This window comes from Heloderma suspectum, chromosome 7 (assembly GCF_057233095.1).
Source record: "Heloderma suspectum isolate Gila_16-S chromosome 7, 16-S_ref, whole genome shotgun sequence".
Taxonomy (NCBI): domain Eukaryota; kingdom Metazoa; phylum Chordata; class Lepidosauria; order Squamata; family Helodermatidae; genus Heloderma; species Heloderma suspectum.
This window is the reverse complement of record NC_139464.1, coordinates 27,425,987-27,440,277: the sequence shown is the minus strand read 5'-3', so window position 1 is coordinate 27,440,277 and position 14,291 is coordinate 27,425,987. Positions and strand designations below refer to the sequence as shown.

At 43.1% G+C, this 14,291-nt stretch overlaps 1 long non-coding RNA gene across 1 annotated transcript in view; it reads left to right on the top strand.

Annotated features, from left to right (window-relative positions):
* The window catches only part of LOC146339449 (uncharacterized), a 23,056-nt gene extending 8,765 nt beyond the window's left edge, over nt 1–14,291 (top strand). Inside the window, exons 2-3 of the long non-coding RNA XR_014784253.1 lie at nt 4,594–4,739; nt 13,554–14,291. This is a non-coding gene — a long non-coding RNA (uncharacterized LOC146339449). The remainder of the gene's footprint in view (nt 1–4,593; nt 4,740–13,553) is intronic.

Here is a 14,291-nt window from a genome sequence, read left to right as displayed (position 1 = left end):
CCTACAAGCCAGGCTTCAGCAGTATGTGAACCGAGAACTACCAGAAGTACAAGCTGGGTTTCGAAGAGGCAGAGGAACTAGAGATCAAATCGCCAACATTCGCTGGATCATGGAGAAAGCAAGAGAATTCCAGAAAAACGTCTATTTTTGCTTCATTGGCTACGCTAAAGCCTTTGATTGTGTGGATCACAACAAACTGTAGCAAATTCTGAAAGAGTTGGAGTACCAGACCATCTTACCTGTCTCCTGAGAAACCTGTACGAGGGTCAAGAAGCAACAGTAAGAACCGGACATGGAACAACCGAGTGGTTCAAAGTTTGGAAAGGAGTACGACAAGGCTGTATATTGTCGCCCTGCTTATTTAACTTATATGCAGAGTACATCATGAGAAACGCCGGGTTGGATGAATCACAGGTTGGAATTAAGATTGCCGGGAGAATTATCAACAACCTCAGATACGCAGACGATACCACCCTAATGGCAGAAAGTGAAGAGGATCTAAAGAGCCTCTTGTTGAGGGTGAAAGAGGAGAGTGCAAAAGCTGGTTTGAAACTCAACATTAAAAAAAACTAAGATCATGGCATCTGGCCCCATCACTCCCTGGCATATAGAAGGGGAAGAAATGGAAGCAGTGACAGATTTTACTTTCTTGGGCTCCAAGATCACCACAGACGGTGACTGTAGCCATGAAATTAAAAGACGCTTGCTCCTTGGGAGGAAAGCTATGGCAAACCTAGACAGCATAGTAAGAAGCAGAGACATCACCTTGCTGACAAAGGTTTGTATAATCAAAGCTATGGTTTTCCCAGTAGTAATGTATGAATGTGAGAGCTGGACTATAAGGAAGGCTGAGCGCCGAAGAATTGATGCTTTCAAACTGTGGTGCTGGAGGAGACTCTTACAAGTCCCCTGGACTGCAAGGAGGTCAAATCTGTCAATCCTAAAGGAAATCAACCCTGACTGCTCATTGGAAGGACAGATACTGAAGCTGAAGCTCAAATATTTTGGCCACCTAATGTGAAGAGAAAACTCCCTGGAAAAGACCCTGATGCTGGGAAAGATTGAAGGCAAAAGGAGAAGGGGACAGCAGAGGATGAGATGGCTAGATAGCCTCACCGATGCAATGAATATGAACTTGAGCACATTCCGGGAGAGAGCGGAGGACAGGAAGGCTTGGCATGCTATGGTCCATGGGGTCACGAAGAGTTGGACACGACTTAACGACTGAGGAACAAATGTCTTCGCAGCTACGAGAGTAGTCCAAGAAACTTGAAACAATGCAGGACTCAATAACCGCCCTTCAGGGGGCTGTGGATTTAATTAATATCTCTTTTCAAAAGATGGAAGTGAAGGTTAATGATTTTGAAGATCAGATTGTTGTGCATGAAACGGCTATGAAAGTGTCTCATAATATCTGTCTGCTCGAATCTTTCAACTGGAGGCCTTCACACACAGAGCGAATCTATGTATCTTTGGTATTAAAGACATGGCTACTGATATAGGCTTGGCAGAATTTATAGATAAACTTTTGCATGAGCTATTTGCTTTACCATCTGATTTTTTACTTGATATTGAGCATGCATATCATATTCCTGGTTCAATGCGTGTCACTAAAGGGACATCTGGGACTGTTATTGTTCAATTTTCACGGGTCTCCACAAAAAACTACCTTATATGTCTGGCAAGAGAAGTGAGCTCCGGTGGGGACCAGCAAATGCAAGATTATGCTCTTTCATGATTATACTAAAGAAACTGCAGACAGAAGAAGGCAATTTGCCAAGGCAAGAGGTTTGGCAAAGCAAATTAACCTGCAATATCATATTAAATATCCAGCTACATTTTGTGTTCTTTTTGAAGAGCAGATGAAAAGATTCTTGGATCCTGATGCTGCAGAAATATTTTTAATTGGTATTAAAATTAAATTCAGGGAACCAACTCTTTCAGCCTCTGGAGTTGGAACTTAGCCATTTTCACTGTTCTTTTGAAGTCTTGTTTGGGTTTTAGCTGATAAGCGGTTAGGCAGTAGGCCAAAGATAAAGGTTTGCATTTTTTTTCTTCTTTCTCTTTCTTTATGACATTGTAGTAAAGTGCATATTTGTGTGTATATGTGTGAGTACACATATAAATCTATTTTTAGATATGATACTACTTAAAATATATAAATGATTTGTTCCTGTTTTTGTCTTTCTCTTAAACTTCTCTTTTTTCCCTTTTTCATTAGTATTATTACATTAATAGCACTATGGGATTATTGTTGTTGCTGTTCCTTGCCGGCTAAACCTTTAATGTTTATTAATACGTGTTAACTGAGTAGTAATTTATGGCTAATGGAAATGGATTGTTTGCTTCTATTTCTGTGCTATAAGACTGTTTGAATATTTGGTTTGTTTTTATTGAATGTTAATATAATTCTTTTTTTTTCTCCTTTTGCTATCCTTTTCTTTTCTTTAGAATACTGTAATGTCAGAAACTGAAGATTTTGATTATATTGTTGGTAGTGTTTATTTTATTTGTAAAAACAAAATAAAAATAGATTTAAAAAAAGAAGAAAAGAAATAATCTTGTTTGAAGGTAATGGTGTTTGTTTATATTTAATTACTTGTCTGCCATCTTTCAGTGCAGAAAAATCATCTCAAGATGGCTCACAGAAATAACATAAAAACAATTTAAAACATTAAATACATGCATAAAAATATTAAAACCAAAACAGCAACCTAAACCAGTAGAAAACAACCTAAACCAGAAACCCACAGAAAAAAATATAAATAATAAGCAGTGGCCAGTATGACCAGTTAAAAGCAAATGGGAACAAAAATGTCTTTAAGGCCCATTTAAAACAGCTAAGGAGGAGGCCAAGCAAAGACAGAGCTACTACTGAAAAGACCCTGTCTCTTGTGCCCACCAATCTGATTGACCTTAATGACTGGCCTGTGAGCAGCTGAGCTTGGGGCCTGGACAGCGTTGAATGACATTTCAAGATACATATATATAAGCAATCTTATAACCTTGACGTCTAAGCAGATTTGTTCCAACGACTGACTTGCGCGCGCGCATGTATGCACACAGGTTCTATTCTAAAGGGGTGTGGTTTTTCACATAAGAATCAAAATGTACAAATGATCAGTCTTGGAGAATTAGCTTGTTGATTATATACATTATATAAACTCCGATGGGGAATTAATCAGTTCATATAGAACAATCCTAGGCATATTAAACACAAGGCAGAAAACTGACTGAACACCTTAGCAATCCATACACAGATTCAGAGGTGCAGAAATTCGTTTCAGGAATGCTTGATGTTTAAATTAAGGGTAGTTTCATTTAGAAACTAGGCTGCAGCTATGCCTGTCTGGTTCTGTCCTGAATGGATTGAACTGTGGTTTCCTGAGAGCTGATGGGGTTGGAGTTTAACAAATTGGGGGTTTAAGGCTTCAGAGGGAGGGAGGGAATCAAGTGACTGAGAGAAGGAGAGAGATCTGCATAGCACAGGTCTCTCCACACACTGACAAAATTGCACAATAAGAGTCCCAACAGACCATCCTGCAGATGAAGCTGTGGTGTAGAAAAACCGCAGCTGCAGGAAGGGGACCTTTAGGTTGCTGTTTTGGTTTTAATATTTTTATGCATGTATTTAATGTTTTAAACTACATGTTCTCCTAATTGCGTTGTTTACGTTCATGTGCAGTCCTGATCTGGCTAGTGTCAGGGTGGAAACTGAGCCAATAGGACCCCAGAGCAGTTCTGATTCTGAGGAGGAACAGCAATCCGTGGGAGAGGAGCTCACTCATCTCTCACAAGCACAGCAGCTGACAGAGATTCTTCCTGCCAGCATTCCTGGGATAGATAGTGACCCTGGCAGCGAGAGAGCGCTGGAGCGGGGCTTGCTGGACGCTCGGCGCCGACGCAGGGAGCGACGACAGATGGAGGGCGTGGAAAGGAGGCATAGCGCTCGTTTGGCGCACAAGCAATGGTCATGTCCCGAGGACCCAAGGGAAAGAGGGAGGATCTCTCCGTAGCCCATACGTTCAGGGTCTTCCCGTGATTCTCCTTCAAACGGGGACCAACTGCCTTACCTGGAGCTTAGGCTACTCTATCTTTCCCCAGGGCTGTTCCTTGCTTAGTCGCTGGTGATTAGCATCTGAAAGAGTCATTAAGTTGTAAAAGGGATAAAGCCTTAAAAAGAATCCTTTTCATCTGTGTCTTGAGTTGGCTATTGGAGGTGACTATAAGAGGCAGCTAGGGCGCTCCTGACAGCTAGGGACCATAGTGCTTTGGGAGAAGAGAGTTTAAGCTCTCCCCTACCTTTTTGCCTCTGAAAGTCAGCCCACTGCAGGGGGGAGATGTTAAAAAAAAAAAAAGTCCACTGAATCAATGGAGACTTTTTTCTTTTTTTTAACCACCACCTCCAAGAGGATGGGATTTCAGGGGGGAAATGGGGTGTGTGAATATTTGAGGCCTACAGAGGCAAAGGGGGAAAGGTCAGGCTTAGAGGCCTGGAGTTTTCAGTTGGGAGGGGGTAACCCTGAAAGGAATAGTTTCATTTCTCCAGTTAAGTGTCAGTTTCATTTATCCACTTAAGTTTCATTTCTTCAGGTTTGAAGCAGTTGGTTTTGAAGGAGGAAGTATATAAAGACAGCAAGAGAGCCAGTAATAGCAGAGATAGCCAGAGCCTGAAGTGAGAGCAGAGTCTGAAGAGGGAGCAGGAAGAAGCAGCCTGGAGAAGTCTAAGGACAGCTAAGGTAAATGAACTTGTGTTTTGCCACTTTTAATCCCTTTTGTATCACTCAGCTCTATTGTGTAAATACCTTTAGTTGTAATTTGTTTGCTTTAAATTTACTAGTAAACTGTTATAGTTAAGCCCTGTGTCTAGAGGTTCAGTCACCCCGCATCTACAGCCTAAACCCCATGTTACTGGGAAGGGGACGTTTAAAAGAAGGAAGGTAGGACTCTTAAGAAGGCAAGAGATGCTTAAGGGGTTGCTCTAGGGGTCCAGGTCATAAGTGGAACCTTGACAGAGGGGAAGCTTAAACTCTGGCTTACACAAAAGTAAATAAAAATAGCAGGCGGAACTACAGTAACATGATTAGTAGAATGTGTAGTTGGGTCCGTAGGCAAGGCTCTTATATGCTACACTTTTGGTCTCCACTTGAGCAAGAGCAGAGCTCAAGGGAAGGGTTGACAAGGCTCTCTGACAGAACCCCAGGTTCCATGGTGTAGGAGTGATTTGAGGAATGAGCGTCAACAGGAGCAGCCAAGAACATGGAGGTTGCCACGAACACATGGTACCAGGAGTTTAGGAAAGCCAGGAGTAATGGTCACTGAAGCCCATGTTTTTCATACAACGTTTAAAACAAGGAAAGCAAAAGGATGTCATGCCCCCCTCGGACTCCTCCAAGGATGAAGGGGAAGAGCAGGCTCCAGACCCATGGGAAGGGACCAGCACAGAAGGAGCCTAAGCCCCCTCACCCCCTATGGAGGTTCCAGGCCCAGCTGCAGTCTCCCCACAGGATTCGGAGGGCAAAATGCCACTGACCCCTGCAGAACAAAGGCAGCTGCATGTCCCGGAGCAGAGTAGGGGAGCCCCTGTCTGTTTAAGACAGAGAGGCTCTCAGAGGCAGGAGGACTGATTAGATACAGCTGCCTCAAGTCATGGCTGTTAAAAGGGGTTGGCAGGCTGGGGCTAGACCGCTGAAGAAACAACATTGTGTTACACACCGGTTCTCAGCCTCAGCCCTTGTGCACTGCCGTGCTTGCTTTTCTGCTTGTGTTTCCTCATGTGGTTTGGATCCCGGATTGGATAACGGAGTTCTCTTTGCCTCCATGCTTTGAACTTACTGTCTGGGTAGGACATCCCCTGCTATAAGCTGCTTTTTCACTTCCAAGCCTTGGACAGGTTTACACGCTGTTATCAGCCCGTGATTTATTGCCACAAGCTGCGGTGAGCTGGCAGGAGCCGACAAAGGAAGAGTATCACTCAGTCTTAGACAAAGAAGGGAGAGACACAGCTCTAGCCAGAACAAGCAATATTCTCAATAGTGCAGATACCTCTGTTCAATTCTACTCAGGACAGACTATATCTGATCAGATCAAGAATGGAATCTTCTTGTAGTGCTGCACCTAGAGGCAGGGATCTCCACCTGACCACCATACTTTTCAATAGTTATGCACATCTTTAGGGGTATGCGACTCTTTGCCTTGGCTGTATTCATGCATAACTCCTGATTAATGTGCCCTAATCCCATTGTGAGACACTCCATTTTAGTGTGGCTAATTATGTTACATTGCTGAATCCTCTGTACCTGACCAGTAATTCATGGCCTATGCAGCAAGCATTTGCTTGGTCTTGCCCATTTCAGCTGGAGATGGAAGCCTTCCAGCCTTCTCTTTATACATGGTGCCTGGCCGAGCTTCTTAAAGTAAAGTTACATGATGTACTGGGACACAGTGTCTCTCAGGCCAGCAGGCAGCCAATAACTGCTATAAGTGCAGGAGGTTCTTCAAATAATCTGGTTCCAAACTGTTTATGGCTTTAAAGCATGGGTGCAGGACCTCTCTCAGGAGCAGCACTCCAGTGGTAAGTGGGGCCAAAGGCAAGGGAGTGGGACAAAAATATCAGTGTATTTTAGTTTAAAGCTTTCAACTGCTAGTAACTAGGACTTGAGAGGCATTCCAACTTTTTAAAAGGGGGGGGGGAATGGCGTAAAAGCTGGGAAACCACCAAATGATTGGGGAGAGTGGGAAGCAGGAACCACTCTGTAATGTGGGAAAAGGGGCATGGCCATCTGGGGAACCCCAGCAGGACAGGATTGGGACCCCAAGCCTGAAACTCAACATGCCTGCTTCAAAGGTCGTGACCAGTACTTTGAATTCGACCCAAACACGCTGTCAAGTGTAGCTGGTACAGAATGGGAACTATTGGTTCCCACCACTTTGCTCCCACAAGTAACCCGAGCATCTGCCTTCTGTACCAGCGGAAGTTTCTCAACCATCAGTAAAAGCAACCCCACATAAGAGCACATTACAGTAGTGTAATATGGCTATAAACAGGACATTAATAACTGTGGTAAGGTCCACCTTCTCTAGATGGGGTTGCAGCTAGTGAATCAGCCAAAGAAGGCAATCCTGGTAACTGACGCCACCTGTTTCCATAGATAGCACTGCATCTAGAAGGGCCCCCAAGCTGCACAGTTGGTCTTTTGGGGGAGTGCAACCCAGCCCAAATCAGCAGGTTTCCCCACCCACAGAACCTTTATTCTTGCCATGCACCAGGACATCTAGAAGATAGGAGCGGGCTTGAAAGATACCTTTCCTGTGATCTCATTAGATCCTTCCTGCAGACAGTGCTGGGGTGTGGTGAAACTCCAGAGGTTTCAGTAAAAAGGGAAGGAATCTTCAAAAGTGGCTGCAGGTGGACCATTGTTTTAGCTAGAACAGGGAACTTAGTGGCCAGACCTGGGTGGTTTGGAACAAGCAGGTAGTGAAGTTATGTGGCTTAAAGTGATTTCAGTGGAGGAACATGAGCCAACGGGCACAACCACAGCAATTGGTCTTGTCATGCAACCAGAGAGTGAGGACTATCAGGCCGTTGGAAGGCTACAGAGCTTGCCATGCACCTGGATTGAGTATAGTATCCTGCCTAAGTGGGGAAGGCCAGGAACCGTATGAGCGATTTCCGCAAAGTGTGACTGGCTGGAGTCACCAGAACACTGTGGACATGAAGTCAGGGGTTCTTATAGGGTTTAAACAAAGACTACAAAAGGTTCTGGGCACAATAAAGACAATAAAACAAAAGAGGAGAGAAGATGCTTGGGCAGAGTCAATACTGGTTTCAGGCAACCAGACAAAGGGTAGAATGACTTATTGCTAACACCATCATGGGTCCTGAAAGGGCTACTGGGGGTGGGCAAAACCTAATTTGGACAGTGCTGTGCCCCAAAGATTGGGAAATTTCCTGTCAGTGATTGAGGAGAAGTCAGCCTGTGCCTGGGGGTGCATGCATATCTACTTCACTGATTGCTGTGCCCAGTCTAATTATGGGGGATTTCATCTAGTGCTGCTTGACTGAGTAGTGTTGCTGGGGGTTGGACTCAATGGTCTGGGGGTTGGACTTGATGGTCTTGTAGGCCCCTTCCATCCCTACTATACTATTCTATGATTCTATGTGACTCCATGCTGATGTCCCTATGGCAAGATCACTTGCTAAGCAGTCCTGTAATATCTCCAAGTCTGGACTTGCTCCGTTCTGGGCTGAGTTTCTTACTGAAAACACCATATTCTGCCAAATACTGAAGAACTATTGTCTGTGCATGCTTTGTGCTAAGCGGCTTGCCAACAACACCAAAATGGGGCACACCACAAATCATACCTCCTGCCACTGGGAAACTGCTCTGTTCTAGATGCCCCTAGCATTGTTTTTATTCCAAAGCTTAATTTTTGCTAATTGTGTTCAAACTTGATGTATTTCCCTCCCCAAAGAAATTGCTTCCTTTCCTTGCCAATACACACACACATGAGGTCAGCACTCTCTCTTGGAAAGTAAAAAGACATGCAGCTTTGGGAAAAGGGAAGGATATGCTACTTAAGAGCAGTCCCAATTTTCATGTATATTACTGTATGTAAGTGGCCTTGGGGATCCTTCTGGGTTGAAATAATAGATCAAATTACTTAATTGATTAATTGGTAATAGGGTTTTGCCTCTGAAAAGAAGCTTTGGCCCATCTCTAATCATACATCCCTGTCATCAGGACTGTCCTCTACATGATGCCCCAGCATTGTCTTTCACCCAAAGCTTAACTTTTAGATGTCTCTCTCAAGCAGGATGTCTCCAAGCCAATATATGCTTCTTCTTTTTTTTAATACGCTGCATAAATCTTTCTGAGGTTTTTCCAATAGCCAAAGGTATCTAAATTGAAATACTTGATTAGGAAAAAAAGTGAACTTAATGAGCTTTACACTTTATATTAAAATAAATTTAAAGCTTTACTTCAGATAAAAAAAAATTACTTGTAAATATTTTAAAGGGCACAATTCTATTCTGAACATAAATCACCTGAGGGTCTTTAATATGTGGTGGAAGCCGCATACACTGGTGGAATGAAGATACACTGCTGCCACAGAAAAATACACCAGGGGAACATTCCAAATATGCTGGCAGCATTCTCTGCTGGCAGAGCTGTTTCACTTGCAAATATGCACCAGCAGAACAGCTAAAATGGGACAGAGATGTGGATAATGCAGGGGAGGAGTACATTTATGCCGTATCCTATACCCCTTTAATCCATGGCCACGCTGTTGATGTGCCTGTTAACTGGGGCATTTCTGGACTTGTTTTCTTGGTTCTGGGGAATTGTGAACAACAACAACAAAGGCCCACAAAGCCTGGACTTCCTGTGAGCCAATGTTTTATTGCTCTTGTGAGCCAAATGCCATGGTGGCTTTCCTCTGCTTTTCTGGAAGCAAGGGGGGAGAGAGAGAGAGAGAGAAACCCTGGCAATTTGTCCTTGAGGATGGTATGTAGGAAACACCATAAAAAAGGCTCTGATGCCATAAAACATGGAAGTGTGAAGGGTAGAATAAAGCATGGATATTCCTTTCAGCTGGGCACTGTGAAGATTGTGAAGGCTAATGATTCTTTCCCAAGGTAACACAACACCTGGAAAGTCTCTCCAAGTAAAATAAACATCAAACATGAGAGTCTATCTCTGGGCTGTGCTTGTCTGGTTATGGCAAAATAGCTAATTAGGATGGTGCTTAGTAAAGGAGCAAGCAGAGCAGAGTCAAGAAAGGATCTTAAAATGCTTTAGGTTAAAATGATCTAAAATGCTTTAGGTTATTGTTTTATGGGTCTCCTTACAGAGCTATGTTGAAATGTAACATTCCGCCATAGAAGATTTTCCTCTGGGTGAACAGATGGGTGATTTGATTTTAAAATATATCTTGCTTACAAGCCTCTGAAAGTTAACACTTACTTTCCTATGGGCCAATCTACATTGCGCCTGCCATCACAATGAATTCGGTGTCCCTTTGGGTTAAACGCTCTCGCATTAAAACGTGATTATTCACACTCATCCATTTTCCCTGTTGCTGTGCTTCATCGAATGCGCGAGCTCGGTTCACACTGAAGCGCTGTGCTCTTTTCCTGCTGTTTTCTTGCACGTGCTTGTCTGATCTCAGATGCTAAGCGGGGTCAGCCCAGGTCAGTAGTTGGATGGAAGACCGCCTGGGAATCAGGCTTCCTGCATTGAGCAGGGGGTTGTTGTATCCCTTCAAATGAGACTAAGTTTTACCTCCTCCTATCCCCTGCTCCAGATTTTTTTTTTTTAATTAAGGCGTTATCCTCGCAGAATCGGGGCTTCTCCATGATGGGTTTTTTTCTAATTGAGGCATGATCTTCGAAGCTTTGAAGATCATGCCTCAATTAGAAAAAAAAAATCTCAGAGAAGCCCCGATTTTGCGAGGATAACGCCTTAATTTTTTTTTTTTAAATCCAGAGCGGGGGATAGGAGGGGGTAAAACTTAGTCTCATTTGAAGGGATACAACAACCCCCTGCTCAATGAAGGAAGCCTGAATCCCAGGCGGTCTCCCATCCAAGCACTGACTGGGACCGACCCCGCTTAGCTTCTGAGCTCAGACAAGTGCGCACACATCCAGCCCTTTGCTTGTTGCTGAGGAAACGGGGGCTGCTGCGGAAGCTATGCGATCGGTAGCCGGAAGAAGACATGGGGCTGTCGAGAGCTGTGGTTGGACAGGAGGGAAATACAAACACTGCCGCATATGGACAGGCAGCGGAGGGGACTACAACTGGATATGGTAGCAAAGGCGGAAAATCAGAGCACATTAAGTGGAAATATCGGGATATTAGAGTATTGAAAGCGGGAGCACGGAAGTGGGAAATTCTGGTTTCAATTCGAGGCAGCTACTGCGTAGTGTGAAAGGCAGGCGGTGAAACCTCATTGGAAGCGAAAAAAGGCGGTAAGTGTAGATCCAGCCTATGTTTCTGATAATAGTTAACAGTACTCTTTGGCTTTTTGAGGGCAGGTTTTCCATTCTGTGCTTATAGCCCTGTTCCTTATATGGTTTTTGCTTTTTTTATAGCCCTGTCAAGGATTGAAGGTTTTTTCACAGATGTTTCTTTTGAATCTCTATTACCCTCTTTATTTCTGGATTCTTGTGAGCTAGCATTGGCCCTATCATTTCTGTTACTGATGTGCTGTTACACTCAATAATTGTTTTTATTTTATTTCAATCTTAGTTTTGAAGCTAAAGGCTGTTCACATTCCCTGTTTCAATTAAAAGTTGGAAGACAGATTTATGGTGACTGATAAGATCTGTTCTTTACTTGGTACCAGGGAGGAATCTTGGGTGCAAATACTTATTACTCTTGATTTCTGATAAGGAAGTGTGGCATATAGCAGGCCTCAATTAAGTTTTATATTGTATACATTCTTTTATCATTGCCTTTATAGTAGTCACATTGTAGTGACTTCATTTTATTTATTATGCAATGTATTGTTTATTTTATACCATGTCTTCACTGTTTTTCATTATTATCTATAGCTTTTCACCGTTTTGTCTGTTATTTCAATACATTTTTAAACTAGCTTTATTTTTTAGTGTAGTTCTGGCTCCATATGCTCCCCAGAGCAAATTATAATGGTTACTCTCCATATGCTTCCCAGAGGAAATTAAAATAAAGGGAATAAATCCATTTTTCAAGCCCCAGACCCAGTGCAAATATTTTATCTCTCATTGATTTATCTGATTCACTCTAGATAAATAACTGTCCACATGTCAACAACTGCCTGACCTATGTCACCATGCCAGAGCATGGGATGTGGTATAACTCAGCATCCAATCTCGGCATACGATCACTGCTATATAAACCTCAACCTAATTCAGATGATAGGGCATACAGCACTGGGCTTTATCTCTCTGGCCCCATGTCATGCACCCTTAGAGCTTACACAGAAAGAACTCTAGTGATGGGTAACTATGTAAAGTGCAAAACAGCCTGGTCTCACAACACACACAGGAACTTGAGCACATTGCTAACAGTTCTCTGCTTAGAACCTTAACAGATACTTCACCGTGGGGGCTTCATCACATGGAGCTTTTATCCTGCGATTGAGATTGCTCCTTCACAGAAGTTTGTAAGCTCTTTACATGATGCAGTGACCCTGCCGTGACACTCTTGCATTAAATGCCCTTCCATTTTTAAATAGATCACAGATAATGAGCTATCACATTACCCCCATTGTGTTCCGCTTCAGTTTCCTCCGTGAAGAAGAGGAGCAAGATCACTGAAAGATAATGGAAGACTCAGATATTGGGGCGGGGGGAGCGCATGTAAAGGGAGTCAGTGGTGATCCTGCATTTAAAACAGAAGCGGAAAGCTCCATTTTAAATGCAGGATTTTAAGCTGGTGTAGAAATGCCCTGGGACTCGAGACGCAAAAAAACAACACCAAACTCCATTCTACTACAACAACTTGGGGTGCTAGGACAGAACACCCCACACAGGTATGCAAGGGAAGAGAGTGTTAGGATTTCCTTTGGATCTTTCCCAACAGGTGATTCTGTCAGTACATCGGTAAGAACTGACAGACACAGATCTCCTATTTTGGTGTAGAAACTCAGACAAGTAAGAGTCTGGTGCAATATATCAACTCTTATTTGTAACCACAGAAGCTGGCTTGGTTAGAAATTAATCACGTTGAACATAAAAACCACATCACTCTCTAGCACACTTACTCAGTTAAGGAAGTCAAACCAAATCTAAAATGTCTAGCTGTTTCTCAGATCTGCTTAGCACAGCATAGTAACTAAGGACTGGTGAGAGTGTTTACCCCTGCAGAGCTAGCTACTTCTCCAACAGGTCAGTGATGGTCAGAACAAAACACCTCTCTTTGGTCAGTCATGCTTTTTCTCCAGGACTGCAAACCTGGGGTTTTTATAGCCACTAAGACAGCTTTCCCCAACCTGGTGCCCTCTAGTTCTTTGTGACTAACTCTCAGTATTTCTGACCATTTATCATGTTGGGTGGGAGCTGCAGGGAGTTGAAGTCCAAAACATCTGGTAGGCACCAGTTTGGGGAAGTCTGCCTTACATAATCTCCATCCTAGGAATTGTTCTTGGCCTTTTATCTCCCTCTCTCATAATACTGACAGCTTATCCTTCATGAATTTCTCTAATCTCCTTTTAAAGGTGTCCAGGTTGACTCTATCAGTACATCTTGTAGAACCAAATTCCATAATTTAAGTATGTGCTGTGTCCTGAATCTCCCACCAATCGGTTTCATGGGATGACCCCGGATTCTAGTATTATGAGAAATGGAGATGCCTCCATTGAGACAATGTCTCCTGCAAGAATGACCATTTAATCCTACTCTCTGCTTCCTGTTCTTTAACCAGTTACCAATCCATAAGAGTGTTATGGCATAGCTTGTTATTATTTGCTATTATTATCTAATACCACTTATCTGTCATGTAACCATTGTGTGTTAATAGTAAAAGTTACTAAAAGTTAACGTGTGTGTATGTGTATTCCTATTTTAGGAGGCTAGAGATCTGACTGTCCAATATTGTTGACCAACAAGAAAACTGCAAGGACAGCAAGTGACAATATGCTGATAAGATGGTAAACAACTGAATGTGTTTCAAGGGTAGAGAGAGTGATAATGTGCCAGGACGTCTCTATTGCAGCATCAGAGGCGGGGGGGGGGGGAGGGTTGAGCTGATCAGAAGTCAAATGTCATGCTGCAAAAGACATCTACTGTATGTCAGCATTTGGCCTGCAGATGTGAGGCAGAGGTGCCTGTTATCTGTATTGGAATGTGACCAGACCATATCAAGGCATGACCAATATCGGCTTACCATGAGCCACTTTGAAGTTGGGTATCAGGAAATCCAGATGTACTCTGATCCAGTGCCACCTCACCTTGTATTTTGGACACTGAGTTGTAACTGACTTACATAACTATAATCAGCATTTGCCACTTGATACCAGAAGACAATAAGGTATAAATGGACTGAGAACAAAAGAAAAGGGGTCATCATTACTAGTGGTGGTGATCAGCAGAAGAAGTTCAGAGAGGCAACTGCATGCAGTCAGATCTCAGCCTCTAACACCCGCTACTATTCTGACTGGCCATCAAAATACATAAATGTGCATAAGCATGCTTGGTTAGGGAATAGAGACTTCTGTATGACATCTTTTAACCTGATATAATAAACTGAATTGTAGTGTAATCTCTTTGTGGAGTATCATTTATCTACTTTCTTATAAAGTCCCAT